Here is a 16,348-nt window from a genome sequence, read left to right on the forward strand (position 1 = left end):
TCTCATTTATATAGTCACTGGCTGGTACGATTGTAGGAGTTAGCATAAAAAAGGAAAGAAACGCTCTTGACGTTCGAGTTGTATTTTGCGCGGGAATGATAAAAGTTGTAGTTTTATTATTTTAATAGTAGTAAAGTTAAAGTCTTAAAGTACTTTACTTAATTAGTGTCGGCATTGGTCTAATAAAAGCAGGTTATATGAATTAAAGAAAAGAGACGGCAAGTTTAAGAGAATAAGCGATTCCTAGAAGCAATAACTGCGGCTAAGTTTGTTGTTTTTTCCGATTTCGTAGAAAATGAGAGTAAAAAAGTGCCTTGTCTTGTTATATTTATGCAGGTAGTGTGCTCGGATTATAAATAACAATGTAATATGGCTTTTGTTTTACAAAGAAGCCTTGCATAAAGGATAGCGTCTACCTCAATGACATTTTATACTATCTATGGTCTACCTGAAGCCGTTCACAGGTACGTAGCCACTCCTAACCTGGTCTCCTCTCCTCCTAAGATGGTCTTTGTAAGTAAGCTGTAGATCTTTATCCAAATACTTCACTGCTTCACATTAGATATGGGTGTGGCCGTCTTACCTCTAATCGAACCGCACTCGCTCTACCACCATTCAACTATAGAAGATTCAACAATAGTAACGTACGTTGTTTGGTTTATTAAACGATTTTCTTTGTGGTGTTATCAATAAAAGTCGAATTTTGAGCACTAGGCGAGTACTAGTCGAAAAGAATCCTAATACTTGTTTACTCTAATAAAGTGCATTATATTTAGTTATTAGTAACATATTTTACTTACAGTAGGTACTCACTAGTTATCAACTTTAACTATTATTAATTTTCCGAAGATTGATCATTAATGATCAAATTATTCACGGAACATTATCAAACTGTCACACACGCCAAGTCTTCCGTCCGTGTCCTAGTGTCGATTTACGACAGAAATGCCATGCGAATTTTAATTGCAAGTGGAAGTAGTAGAAAGTTTTGTTTTTATAGAAATACTAGTTTTTGCCCGCGGCTTCGCCCGCGTTTAAAAGAAATAATATAACATACTAACATACATAAAACTGAAAACTCGTACCTTCAACTTTGCTAAAGACCATCACTTGATCAAATGCGTAGTTTACGATTCAATCCTTACTAATATCGATTAAAATAATCGATGTTATGGATCCAAAAGATCGATTCTCCGATTAATCGATCTTAGATCGCCATCCCTAGTTCCCGTGGGATTTCCGGGATAATAACTATCCTATGTCCTTTCTCGGGTCTTAGACTATCTTTGTATAAAATTTCATTAAAATCGGTTCAGTGGTTTAGGCGTGATGAAAAAACAACCAAACAGACAGACATACAGACAGACAGACAGAGTTACATTCGGATTTATAATATTAGTAAAGAGTAAAGATGTGGCACACGGTTATAGGTACACTCTACAATCTACAATATTCATTCAGTTCATAGGCAATAATAGAGAGATACGAGTCTTATGTTGGTGAAATACCTAATTCAACTGCTGTAAACCAACCAGACACCTATTTTCCTAAAAGCAGTTTTAGACTTCAGATGTACCTAAAGTGAATAGTAATAATTGAATACGGCATTGCAACTTAATCGTGATGGATAATACTGTATCTGTGTATTACGTAAATTATACATACGATAAACAAGTCGGCAAGGAAAAGTTTAAATAAAATTATTTCATGCGAATATCAACAAAGAAATATAAAATCGTAAATTCAGAAACAAAATAAGTTAAGTACCTATGTTTAATACTATCACAAACGATAACAAAAACAAAGTACTGTAATTTGTGTGCAAAAAATATATTTATCTGTTGAAACTGTTGACACATACCTATACCTACATGGAGGCGGTTTCTACATTTGTTACAAGCCAATAAAAACAGCCATTATTATGATAAGGTTTTATAAAAAAAAATTAAAACCTTCAAATATCGCTAAAACGCTCGTTATTTTGTTGTATCTTTTTTGAAAGGAAGTTAGGCACTTACTATGCTAATTTAAACACTATTTCGATGTATATTTGAAACTTTATCCAAAACTGTACATTTAAAACGATATTTGAATTTCAACGAAACAATTCTGACGGGTAAGTAATGGTTCACCCACAAACAAGATTCACAGATAAATATTTTAAAATAAGTTTTTAAACTTCAGTATCGTTTAAATCCTCGTAACGAGCTAAAAAAGTAGCGGGAATTTTAAAATTACAGATATGATATATTCATATTATTGATAAATATTTTGATCACAACTACTCATAAGAATCACTTGCATTAAATCTGTCACTCTATATATTAATAAAATTCCATATATGAGATACTATGACAAAATTTAAATAAGGCAGTTCTACCTAAAGACTTATTTTCAAACAATACTAAGTAGCTCTACATTCCGATCATGCTCATTATGTCAAAATTAGATAAAATAAACATGCGTTTTCATAATTCATCAATAACATTATTTCCTTTTACATAATTTAATCACAAGCTTTAGCGAGATCCACATTCACAACAAAAAACAGATTATGTACAATCTTAATGTTCACTGCATTAAAAATCACGTTACTAACGTATCTAGATATATTACAATGATCATTGAATAGCTTATCCACTTACGAAATATGAAATAAAGATTATAAAGTCAAGGTTAACATTTTGCCGAAACAAACCGTATATATTAACTACAGTCCTTGACGGTTACACTTGAAGTTATAACTGGATGTTTGAAATACTTACGGCAAAAAGTTCTTATGCGGTAGCGAACTCGTATTATATAGGTTACTGGGGTTTATTACTGTCACTTTTCACACAACTATCACTTTCAATCATTACTGTACATGAACTAAGCTCAGCTAAGTGAGAAACCACGGGCGCGCGAAATGTAATCGCATGCGAATGTTGTTATTCCAATTTGCAATGTTGAGTTCCTTACTCGTAACTGAATTTCATAGCCCTACGGTGGGTACATACGCCAGACGGTTAAATTTGCTTTATTTTTCGTCTCCAAGTCGAAACAAGGCGAGGGAACTAAACCGGCCCGCTGCAGTATTTGTCGTTTTGTGTTAATTCTATTTGTTTTTGCAACGCACGGAGGATGTGCTCGCGGCGCGGAGGTTGCGTGTGTTGTGGCTTGGCCGTCGATAACGGTCGGCTTTAAGTAATATTTTTATTGTTTATTAAACACCACCGCTCGGGACACATTATCACGATTTTGATAAAGGCGCGCGCGCGAGCGTAGGGCGCGAACGGCTCTGATTGGACGACTGCGGCCACTTCGCAGCAACAACTCCGTTTGGCGGGAGATCCGTGCCTTGATTATGTAACTTTCGATATTTACTAAATTGCTCGACTTTCGTTTTGCAAACATTCATATCGCTTTCTATACGAGATTACGGTCTCCAGGGGATACTGCTAAGCTGGCAATGTATTACTCAGAATTTTAAGTCAACTTCTTATCGTCTTATTTGTACCTACTTACACTAATGCAATAAAGGGAATTATTTGCTTTTAAAGGATACGCTCATTTCAAACATCTGTAATAAAAGCATAGATTAGTAAAGCTACTTCGCCGCCTTGAAATTGAACGAAGCCACAAACGGCTTATTTTAGTAAGTTCTTTTTTTGAATTCTTGACAAATAAAAACATTTTTAGAGAAAATTTACGAATAAATAACTAATACTGCGTAATTTAAGTAATCAATAAATAATTATTTCAAATATTTTAGCGACATTTTAGCACGGAGACGTGGCAAAACTTTTTTACGCAACTATTTCAATTCTCAAAACTGGGTACATTTTCTTGTTAGGAGTGAGTAATCTTTACTAATCTATGAAATAAAAGTGACATAAATATAATGCTTTAGTTATATCATAACAACTAACATCGGCACGAGATGTCAGGCGTTAATTGGACCTACTTGACGAAGTCAAAGATGTTAGTTATTCACCAAGAGGTCAATTAGCCAAATTTTATTACAGTCAGATGAAATCATGAATACCTAGTATTGTTGTTTTCAAGTCCAATGTGCATTTAATTATTGACTTACTCCGTACATATGTAGTTAAGCAAATACATTTTGAAGGTACATTGCTTCGCTACAATGTAGGTACGTTGCGTAGATTGAAATGTACATGTAAATATACCACTTAAAATATAAAATTCGGTAAATGAAGTATCTTTACAAAGACATTAAATACCTTTATTTTATTTTTTTGGATGTTTCTTACAAAAATATTCCCGCTCTACCTTTTAGGAGTTCCTTTGAAGTCTTCTGTCTACACCTGACTGTTTTAATCATAGGTACTTACCGATACGAGTAAAGTTCGATTTTATTAATAGGCGAATACACGAATAGCCCTTCGCTTCCGTGACGTCAACGGCGACGAAGCCAAAATCGCTCCTACAGATTACACAAATGGGCCACCTCTGCATTAGGGCTGTCACCATAAAACGTCTAATTAATACAAAGAAGAACCACAAGTGTTATTCAAGGGCTCGGGCCCTAAATATTCGGCTACTTATAGCGCTTCGGCTAAATTAGTTGTGTGGTGTGGCATTTTAAATGGTTTGTGACATTGTTGATAAATAATAGACAATAGGAGCAATTATAGACTAGTGACTTGGAATTCGCCCACTCAATCTAAGTGTCAGAGGTTGAATTCCAGAGTTGACTTAGGATCTTTCAAAGTTATGCGTATATTGTAAATTTAGAAAAGTCTACCAACGTACCAACGTGGTGGACGCTAGCTTATGCCCTTCATATTCTGAGAGGAGACCTGTGTCCGATAGTAAAATAGTAACGGATTGACGACGAAAGAAGAGATTCGATTACATACATTCAAACCTTGTCAACCTAAAATTCACAGATTTTGTTATGATTCTTACTATAAGTATATTTGGTGCAGAAGACTAAGGATCGGCTGAAGTGTTGACAGTTAAGGGAGGCCTATGTCCAGCAGAGAAACTTCAAAATCCGACGATTTGATAGACTTACTATAATAAACATTGAAATAATAATAGTGACATTATTTTTGAATGGCTTCCGTGATCCGGTAGGGTCGACAACCTTGTTTTCACCCACACTTTGCAAACGGTGCCATACAATGATTTAAAAATACAATATCATAGCCATATTTTTAAAATTAGAATACACTCGCCGAATTTTTAACCTATTGTTGAGATTCTTAAATGAGATGTGGATCAAATACCTACGTGTATTTATCAAAACAAGTGACCGAGAAAAGTGTACAAGTGTCTTTGTTTATTGTTAATTCTGTCCATGCTCCATTGTACACTTTCGATAACTATCGATTTCATTAAAACAGAACTGGTACAAGAGAACCGTACTACTAAAGTGCGTATCTCATCCTTAAGTGGAGTTATTTGCTCTGATTCTCTCTGCAATTAAATTTGTATTTTAAAATAAGAATTCTGATTGTAAGGGTTTCAAAATAAGAGTTAACGTGAAAACGTTTAATCGCTCGTTAAGTACAGTGGAAGCTTTTAAAGGAGACCTTTTGGTGGGTTGGTCCTCCCTTCAGGAGGTCCTTTCACGAGCCCATGCATTTTTGCTCCTCCCTCCGTAAAGGGTAGCCCAGTTTTTCCACCTAAAAAAAAACCCATCGAACTTATTCACGTCGCAAAATATCGTCAGAATTGAATCGCAAATAACTACGCGACTAAAAAACCATTAGAGTGCATTAAAAACGTTAAAACCTACTTGTAAAGCATGGACTTTCTTCGTTTTTTGGCCCTATTTTAAATACAGATATATTTGATTTAGCAATAAATACTATCACTATATTTTACGATGATAATTTGATCAAAGACCAACTTCAATAAAATTACAATAGCTCTATGTTTTTTCGATTTTTTAAACGCGGTTATTGAAAAGTAGATTAAGACATAGTTAATTAAAATCAGAGCACGAAATTACCAGGCCTCGGAATCTGATTACGTGCGCTTGCATTGCCAACGATTAATCTCTTGTTGGAATACATCGTGAGACGATTTCCATACCGTCTTAACCTCCGTTTACTATGAGGTTCAGATAGATCTAATAGTAAGTGTGAAAGCAGCATGTATCTTACCTTGCCTAGAAAATACCAAGTAACTCTTAGGGCCTGCGCGCACTGCCAAGACGGCACGGTAGAACATTTTTTATGCGACGCATAGAATTATAACAGTAGGTCTCTGAGGGAAGAAATTACTTTAACCGATTTGAAAACAGGAGGAGGTTTCTCAATTCGACCGTATATATGTTTATTTCAATGACATTAAAAATCTATGTTCTGTCATTAGAGTAGGAAGATAATAATATAGAGTTCAGGATGTGTAAAGAAACTTTGATAGAGTTCCACTCTTAGCTGTGTAATAATACATTTTAAATGTTGCTTCACTAAGCAAATGAATTTGATGTTACAAATATTTTTATATGTAGAGATAAAAATATGAAAAAAATGTTTAGATAAAAATTATTAGGTATTCCATTCATTTTTGACGCAGTTTTCTAAGACACGGATGCCTAATATGTGGAAAATTATAAAAAAAAGAAACCTGCATGTGACTGGCAACTTGGAGTATGCAATCAGAGAAATAGATCTCGAAACGCCGGCGCAGTGCCTCCGTTAACAATGGCGTTTCACGTCATGGCTCCCACGTCGAATGCCGTAACGGGACCCCGTGCTACTTCAGGGAGACAAATAGATGCTGATTTGTTGACAAATGGATTAGTCTCCATTGTTATTAAAAGTAGATAGTAAAGCTGTTGTATTCGAATTTACTACAAAGAATTTTAATAATTTTGCGCGTTTAGGTACTAAAGCCGTTTACGCATTATTCCAACATTAGGAACTTGTGATGCTATGAATAATTAGAGGCCTACCTCTGTACCTATATAGGCCCTAGCCTATATATAACGAAGATGCAGAATAATAAGAATTTTCATTATGCGAAATTTCATTAACAATTCCATAACCGACGTTAACTATAAAAGATAACGCATATATTTAAGTAAAACCAGCAAAAAGAAGCGACAGGTTATCATTTCGGAGACAGACTGGTGGATTTCACTCGCAGGTGGATGTTGTATAGTGAAATAACTATTTACCTCGAAGAACATATGAATTCTTCATGGAATTCTTGGCAAAGGGAGATCTCCCGGCGGGCTAGGTGATCATGTCAGAGGAGCGGCCGTGCTCCGATAGTCTCAGTTCGGAATCGTATAAATGTACAAGATGTTTAGAAAACATCGATAGCGTAATCAGAATCTCCCGACTGGTAGCGGGAAGTCGCCACAGTTCAATACTTAAAAAAGGATGAAGAAAAAATTATCAAAAAAATACAACCGACTTTTATGTCACTACAAAGTAAAAAGTAATTGAAGTAAGTGTTGATTTCGTATATAGTTTTGTAGTCGGCGCTCAATATATTTCGTTAGATAACGGCGTAAACAGAAAAACCTGCTTTTTTTGAAGAGATTATCACTATTGAAAACAAAATTTTAGGACTTATTCACAAAAAAAACTGTATAGGATTATAAGATATTACTTACCTACATTTTATAGAACGCTGATAATGTAGGACTTAATTCTTTTAACTTTTCCTTAACTTGCTCGTAATATAAGTAGGTCGAATCTCGCAACAAATTTTCACCTACTTCCACTTAAACGAAAAAGGTAAAATTTGGAAGAGAGTTATCGAAGTTATATAAATCTTCGATAACAGTTCAATAATATGACATCACGAGCTGTGCGCGCGGTTTAATCCAAGTTTAGTTTAGTCTTTTTTTAAAAAAAAAAATAAACTTATCATATGGTGACTACTTTCGGAGATTAGCCAGAACGAACCGTCAAAAAATTGAATAATTATTTTTATATTTTGATATTAAAAACGGAAATTTCAATTTTATTAATTCGCACAAAACTTACATATAATATTAAGGAAAATGAAGTCATAAAAAATCTATTTTGCGTAGGTAGTTGTGGGCATTTAAGTAGATATATTTTTGGCATAAGCCCAATTTTGTTTTCGTTTCAGTTATCTTAAATGGTTTGAACTTTTTATCGAAATACATTGGTGTTTATCGTAAAGTATGGCGAAATTTATCTGATAAGCGTATAGGTAATAACTAGCAATGGTATATATTAATTCGCAAACTCTGAACTTACAATGTAGACTCATAAAGAAACTACAGATGATATTAGACCTATATAACACAGAAGTACATACTAAGTACATAGATAAATGCGTGATTCAAATGACCATAAACACGATATGCCTGTCATTAGTTTCGCTACAATTACACTAAATTGGTACCCACTATGTCAACGAATCTAAATACGTATGTTTCTAAAAGTCAATGTTATTTCTATTGTAACATTTGTAACTCAACACACATTGAGCGCGATATTGCAACAAGTAAACACTTATTATATTACAAGTTTGCTTATACCTCGGGTGACAATGTCTGTGTAAGACAACCGGATATGTTTCACGAAAGGTGGTAGAACTCTCTATGGTCGGAGTCCACACCGCCACTATTTCTGCCTAATAACAGTGTTAAGCCCTGTTGTGTTCTGAAGAGAGACATACTTTTCCGAGGCGTTCCAGCTTAGTCCCTAGGGGTAGCGGTGCATTTGTGACCGGCAGCAGGTAGGAGTCCAATCTTATGTGACGTTGATCACAGATGTCCGGGGACGGCGGACGCCACTTACTATCAAGTGAATCGCATGCTAGTCTGCTTCTCTTACATCATAAAAAAAACACAAAGTCGGTGTCGATTGTACTCGCATTACAAATTTTTCACAACTTCATTAGCTTTGGTAGTTTGTTATTGAAATTTGGTCTAATTCATTTCTAATCCGCACATAATTTTAAAAAATCAGAGGTACGTGCAATGTGCATGGGATTTGATCCTCCAACCCTCCGATTGCGAGGCTGACTTCCAAGCCACTGGACTGTCACTATTACAGTAGTAGTAAGTAAAGAAATAGGGAGACTATTCCGAGCAATCTCATACTCTACAAACCCTAGTTCTATGTTCTCCATTCTGTTCTATTCTGTCAGTGTTTTGAAATTGTGGAATGTCCATACTAAGAGCGTTAATTTGGTCACTTCACAGAAGCGGAGTGTTGTCGTAGTGGGTGTGATGCATTATATAAATAAATTGCAAGTTCCGCTTGCAGTAATGCATTTGGTTTTGTCTTTTTGTAGGTCATAGGTCAATAATAGATCTTTGTTCACATTATAGGCTGTACTGTATTGTTTTACGCGCCAAACAAAGCTCAGGCAAACACATAACGTTTCCGTAATTAATTATGTCATAATTGACAAAGATAACTACTTAATTGTATTAAGTAACTAGCTGACCCGGCAAACTTTGTACCGCCTCAAAATCTATTTATCAAATACATTCATAAAATATAGCCTATGTTACTCGTAGATAATGTAGCTTTCGAATGGTGAAATAATTTTTAAAATTGGTCCAGTAGTTTTTGAGCCTATTCATTACAAACAAACAAACAAAGTTTTCCTCTTTATAATATTAGTGTAGATTAGATAGATAGATAGATAGAATACTCTTTATTGCACACTTACAGTTGAATTTAACTAATAGCAAAATACATACACAGGTCAAACAGTATGCAATAGGCGGTCTTATCGCTAAGTAGCGATTTCTTCCAGACAACCTATGCATGAAAAAGAAAAGAGAGACAAGCGGAGGAAGAAGGTTAGTGTGCGCGAAGTTAGAGAAGGAATAGGTTATGAAGGACAGGATACATGTAGTACATTAGTGTTAAAACAATAATATGTGAAACAATTAAATACAAGCAACAGAAAATGATAAAAAAAGCACACATAGAAAACTGTGACAAAGTACATATGAAAACGACGAAAACAAGGTGGAAATCATAATTTAGAATAATATTTAAAGAGCTGGTTTTTAAATGAATCGAGTGATTCAGCACGACGTATGGCCATGGGTAATTTGTTCCATAAGCCAACAGCAACTGTAGAGAAAGAGTTTTTGTAGAAGGACGAAGAATGAGCGGGAGTTTGGAGAGAGAGATTTACAGAGGAGCGAAGACAGTGGTCATGTGCAAGGTACAGGTACTGGAAACGGTCTTTTAGATAGGTAGGGGCGATGGGGCTGAACAGCACGCAGTATAGCGCAGAAAGAATATGCATATTCCGGCGAAGTCGGATAGGGAGCCACTTGAGTTTAGTACGATGCTCGGATATGTGGTCATATTTGCGAAGACCAAATATGAAACGAATACATAAATTTTGGAGACGCTCAAGTTTGTTAAGTTGCTCTTCACTGAGGTCGAGATAGCAAACATCAGCATAGTCGAGAATAGGAAAGAGTAATGAATGAGTTAACGCAATTTTAGTAGCAATAGGAAGAAAGTTACGGAGTCTTCTAAGTGAGCCTACCACGGAAAACATTCTTCTACTTACTTCCTCGATTTGAGGAGACCATGATAGATGTTTATCCAAGTATATGCCGAGGTTCTTAACTTTATCAGAGTATGGAATACGTACGCCGTCAAAAGTTACATCTGGTAACGAACTCAGATCTACTTTGGATAATAAGCGGGAACTGCCTATTATTATAACCTGCGTTTTGTTAGGATTGATTTTGAGACCATGGTATTCACTCCAGCCTACAATGCGAGCAAGATCTTCATTTAAGGAGCAAATTGTCTTAGGCAGGTCTCCTAATGCGGTTTGTTTGTACACTTGAAGATCATCTGCATAAAGGTGGTAGAGAGAAGACAAATTGAGACTTATAGAGTTAATAAAAAGAGAAAATAGAAGAGGAGACAACACGCCACCTTGCGGTACCCCGGCAGATACATCAGACCAAGCAGACTGCGCTTCCTGGACCTGTATACGTTGCCGGCGCCCATGCAAGTAACTTTGAAACCAACCTATCGCTGTCGGAGATATGTTGAACGAGCTAAGAAGAATGGCCAGCAGGATGTCGTGGTCCACGGTGTTAAAAGCACTGCTGAAATCCAGGAGAACTAACACCGTGAGCCTCTGGCCATCCATACCTCTCCGGATGTCGTCAGTGATGTGCAATAGGGCAGTCGTCGTACTATGACCAGGGCGGAAACCAGATTGGAAGGGATTTAACAGGTTATGTTTGGACACAAAAGAACTGAGTTGTTGGTGAACCAGACGCTCAAGTGCTTTTGATAGGAATGGTAGGATGGATATAGGTCGATAGTCCGTGAAATCAGAAGGATTGTGCTTTTTCGGGATAGGAATTACTAGAGCTTCCTTCCAAGTGAGAGGAAAACAACATGTTGAGATGGATTGATTAAGGATGTAGGTGAGGGTAGGAGATATAATGTCGATGATAGGAATGATCATCTTACGACTAATACCGTCGCAACCAACAGAGTCCGAGTGGATGCTTTTAATGCTCAGTTCAACATCAGGAACAGTGAAGGCACGAAATTGGAATGCAGGAAATCCAGGAGTGGCAACATTAGAAAGAGAATTCAATGTTAACTGTTTTTTTGCGCTATCAATGCACGAAGTAGAGGAAAAATGCTGATTAAGAAGGTTTAAATCTAAATTGGACGGGCAATCTTGGCGTGCCTTACCAACTCCTAGGGATCTTAGAAATTTCCACACTTTAGCACAGTCTTGGTTTTGAACTGAATTGTAGATATGGCGTCGTTGTGCATCTCTACACACCTTATTGCAGTGATTTCGGACAGATTTATATACTTCTCGATTTTCGTCAGTAGGATTCAACTTATACTTGGTCTTGGCGTTGTTTTTATTGGCAATAAGTACTTTAATGCTTTCCGTGAGCCAGGGAGCAGGTAGGTGTCTGACTCGGACAGGTCGAGCAGGTGCGTGCTTATCCAATAATTGAATGAGAAGTGATGTAAAAAGAGCCACTTGTTCATTCACACTACTCGCCTTCTGTATTACACTCCAATCAACCTCCTCAGCATCACGCCGAAACTGTTCAATATCTATGCCACCAAAATTGCGTCGAAGAAGTATTCTCGACTTAGCTTTAGGAGGTTTCAATTTGTAGGATAGGTAGATAAGGTCGTGGTAAGAGAAACCGTCAGCAGCATGTTGACCGTGTTTTGCAACACTGTCTGGTGAAGATACGAATATTAAGTCTAATAGAGAAGGAGAACAATTGGGGAAGAAATGTGTTGCAGAGAGTGGAAGATTATGAAGGTTAGCTGCCTCAATGACTGACTTAAGGTGGTTTGATCTACTGTCATTTTTTAACAGACAAGTGTTAAAGTCCCCCATAAGAATCAAGTGGGAGTAAACAGGAGTAATTTCTTCTAATAAAGTTTCTAATACGGAATAGTAATTAAATGTTAATGAAGGATTATAAAATACCCCTAGAAGAAGTTTAGTATGAGAGAAGAGGACTTCAACAAGTAAATATTCGGCTTCACTGCCGGGTTGTGACTGACGAATTATAGAAAAGGGAATATGGGAACGGAGATAAATAGCAACGCCGCCTCCCGCCCGTTCGAAGCGATCGTTGCGAATTAAATGAAATCCCGGAAGTGAATATGAAGTAGAAGGAAGACATGATTTAAGCCATGATTCTGAAACAAGTATAGCGTGAATGTGTTTGCTATCAAACGTAGAAATCAGATCTGTGTAATGTGCCGGTATGCTTTGGGCGTTGATATGGCAGACGTTAAAATTTTTATTAACATCCACAAATAAGTTGTTTAAAGTGACATTTAAAGGAGGAATGCTCTCAAAACTGGCGTTACTGCTCTCCCCATCAGACGCAGAAGTAAAAGAAAGGGAACATACGCTTTCGTCATTTTCACTATGGGCTACCATCGTAGTTGCTTATTTAATAAAATAACAATAATACTAATCTAAATAACAACAATAAGAAGAGGCAATTAAAAACTAAAAAGCAAAACTAATTACGCTTCATAATTCAACCCACCAGCTATACATTGTAAATAACTGATGAATAATGCGAGTAACATTATTTAATGAATGTATGGGCAAAATGAATAATTACATAACAACAATAAACCAAAAGTCTGTTCAACGGTAATAAACAAGTACAAAGTGTCAGTTAATGAACATAAGTAGTGACATCTGGTGCAAGGCAATCTAAACTGCTAAATTACAATGGCCAAAATCTAAGTATCCACTACAGTATTAAGATTAAAGTGTATCGTTGACCATTGCCATAGACTATATAATTATTCACTATACATTCATAGGCATAACAATAACAAAACAAACTGATAACCTACAAAACAACACTTGCTAATTTAATGTAACAAATAATAATAATTAAAACAGATATGTGCATACAAAATCAAATACAATGGTGAAATGTTAGTAGTGAAAAAATAATACAGAAGATGTTGAGTGAGAATGAGTTACCAGTTAGTTATGAAAGTAAAGTTACAAAACACAAGCAAAGAAATAATTGAAATGGTTACTTTCTGTGCGTCCTCTTGGGCCGTTGTCCAGTTTTATCATCCGCCTGATTTGAGGGATGCACTGAGGAAGCAGTGGCCCCAGTACCTGCAATGCCGTCAAGATCCGCCAGGCATTCTACCTGCTGAAGGGAGCCATCGGAGGCCAGGGCATATATAATGCCACCACGAGTCCAACATTTAGTCACCCCAAGTCGCTGTCTAGCCTGCATGAAGAGTGAATGCCGCGTTTTTGTTAAGAACTCTGACAACGTAAGCCCAGAGCCTTTGAGCTTCGTTTTTCCAAACCACACCTTGTCGCGAATGGGCACTTCACGAAACTTGATAATAATAGGCCTGGTTTTCTTCTCTGAAGGACGTCCCAACCGGTGGCAACGGGTGATGGAGGACTGAGTAAACTCTGTCACGTTCAATTTCTTGTTGACCGTAGCGACAGCCAGTGCAGTAGTGTCCTCAGACTGCTGTTCAGGGACGCCGTGTATAAGCAGCATTTTGCGACGCCCTTTCATCTCAAGACGGTCAAACTCTCTTGCGAGAAATTCAACTTGCCTTTGCACAGTTTCAAGTGCAGAAGCAATGAATCTCTTAAATGCTGCAAATTCGGCGGCCAGGGTTGAAGTAGACGGTGCCACTGTGCTGGTTTTATGCAGCTCCTGTTGGAACTCTGCCATACGAGAGTTAAAGAGCTCTGACATAGCAGTTAAGGTGCCCTTAAGAGAGTCCATTTTTCTTCAGTTAATGTGCTAGTGCCGTGGAGTGTAAATTGTGCAGGAGATGACAAAAGTAGCTGGTAGGTCTTTTCAAGCTTATTTACACATAACACCAATAAAAAACTAATTATTTGCAATATTCAAATAGAGTGCAGTAAAAATCGTATCTAACTTTCAACCAAGTAGATTAGTGTAGATATACTGTGAAAAGTCACAAACCATCAATCTTAAATGTGGTGGAACTATATGACCACCCCGCAATCACCAAAGCCACGCCTATTTCTGCATTTTAACAACAGTTTTAAGTACCTACCGCTGTGTTCCGGTAAGGGAGATATTTGTCAAAATTTAGTCTAGGCGCCAAAACTTACTGAGAGTAGCGATATATCCGACCGAGTTTAAATTATATTTTACTTTTAAGTCCGTCGTAAAACTATACGACTTAAAAGTAAAATATAATTTATAAACTTATAAATGCATGTTGAAATTATTTTTCGTGAATAATTTTCTTCTGCGAATTTGTGATAGAAACCAACATATTCATGATTTGTACCTACTACTTGTTATAAAGTATAGGTACTAGGTCTATAAAATAGACCTAGGATAATACCTAGATGTAAACTAGTTCTAGGATGATGCACTTGCATTGTTTGAATGTAATACTAGTAGCTAAGTGTATGAAAATGCCGCTGTAACCTTGGCACGATCACTTACATATTACGATACATTGAAGGTCACGGAAACAATTATGACTAATTTTAATGTAATGCATTAGGCCGTTAAAAAACTATTGAACCAACGTGACGGAGCTGCCGCATTTGTGCCGGTAGGTATAAAGAAGAAATATATTTGCTATTTAAAAAATGCATAACGATGAGACATAGACAAACATATTATATTGTATTGTATACTGTTCAAAATCCAAATATCATCTTAAAGAATTGTATTTTTACATGTAATTTACAATGAATTATTTTTAGACACCCTATTTCTAGGGTTCCGAATCATTGTTAAAAACGGACCCTATCACTAAGCCTCCGCTGTAAGTTTGTCTGTCAGATGGCTCTACCTCTTATAGACGTTTGAATTTCTTAAAGCCAGTGTTTGGCCGTTATATAACAAAAATACTGAAATAAAACAAGTAAAGTAATAGGGCATCCATGCATGAAACCGGTATTTCATGGCTTGGGTACGGAACTCTCCCTAAGCGACCGCGCTTAGTCGATTTTATGTATTTATTATAAGTAATCAATAAATCAGTTCAATATTAATAATATAGATAATAAGTAGTTCTTAACATTATTCGTAACAGTTTTCGTTTATTCGTAACAAGAAGTATAACAACAACGCTTGTATTTAACTTTATAAATAGGTACATCGACCTCTTAAAAATTATGATGAATACAATTATGCATACAACACGATGTAATGATTTTAAATGTATGTATGAAATGATTTCCTGACATTAAATGCCTACAAACACAAATATCTACCTAAACATATGCGTTTCATAATCAGTCAGGAAATGTGGAAGTGTACTACTGAACATTGCGTGTTTAAATAAATTATGCGACAATTTATGTATGAGTGGGTAATTGGACGCAAAAACGATTGAATTTCAATGATTCCACTTTTTGTAAGACGCACGCTACGGAAAGAACGCCACGCGATAAGCAGTTTGTCGCTAACGCGGCCTAATTTCCGCGTTACCTAAAAACAATAGCAAATATAACGTGAAATACAGCACTGGGACCATAGATTAGTAAAGATACTTCGCCGCCTTGAAATTGAATGAAGACACAAACGGCTTATTATAGTAAGTTCTTTTTTTGAATTCTTGACAAATAAAAACATTTTTACAGAAAATTTACGAAAACATAACTAACACTGCGTAATTTACAATTACAATGTACAATTTACGTAATAAATAAATAATTATTTCAAATATTTTAGGGACATTTTAGCACGAAGACGTGGCAAAACTTTTTACGCAACTATTTTAATTCTCAAAACTGGGCACATTTTCTTGTTAGGAGTGAGTAATCCTTACTAATCTAAGACTGGGACATAAAATAATTGCAAGAGTGTTGCAGTTGCAGCCATATATATTATATATTTTTCAGTATTTTGTACGCAAAA

General features: G+C 36.2%; 1 protein-coding gene across 2 annotated transcripts in view; it reads right to left on the reverse strand.

Annotated features, from left to right (window-relative positions):
• Hexo2 (beta-hexosaminidase 2) overlaps nt 1–16,348 on the reverse strand; it is a 51,510-nt gene that overhangs the window by 27,116 nt on the left and 8,046 nt on the right. Inside the window, exon 1 of one of the 2 annotated variants that reach the window (XM_073091092.1) lies at nt 2,766–3,287. The exons of the other annotated variant lie outside the window; for it this stretch is intronic. The gene's annotated coding sequence lies outside the window, so the exon portion shown is untranslated. Of the gene's footprint in view, nt 1–2,765; nt 3,288–16,348 lie in introns of those variants that run through there. 2 annotated transcript variants of the gene reach the window in all.

This window comes from Epargyreus clarus, unplaced genomic scaffold (assembly GCF_041222505.1).
Source record: "Epargyreus clarus isolate Ecla_fem2 unplaced genomic scaffold, WU_Ecla_fem_2.2 ptg000034l, whole genome shotgun sequence".
Taxonomy (NCBI): domain Eukaryota; kingdom Metazoa; phylum Arthropoda; class Insecta; order Lepidoptera; family Hesperiidae; genus Epargyreus; species Epargyreus clarus.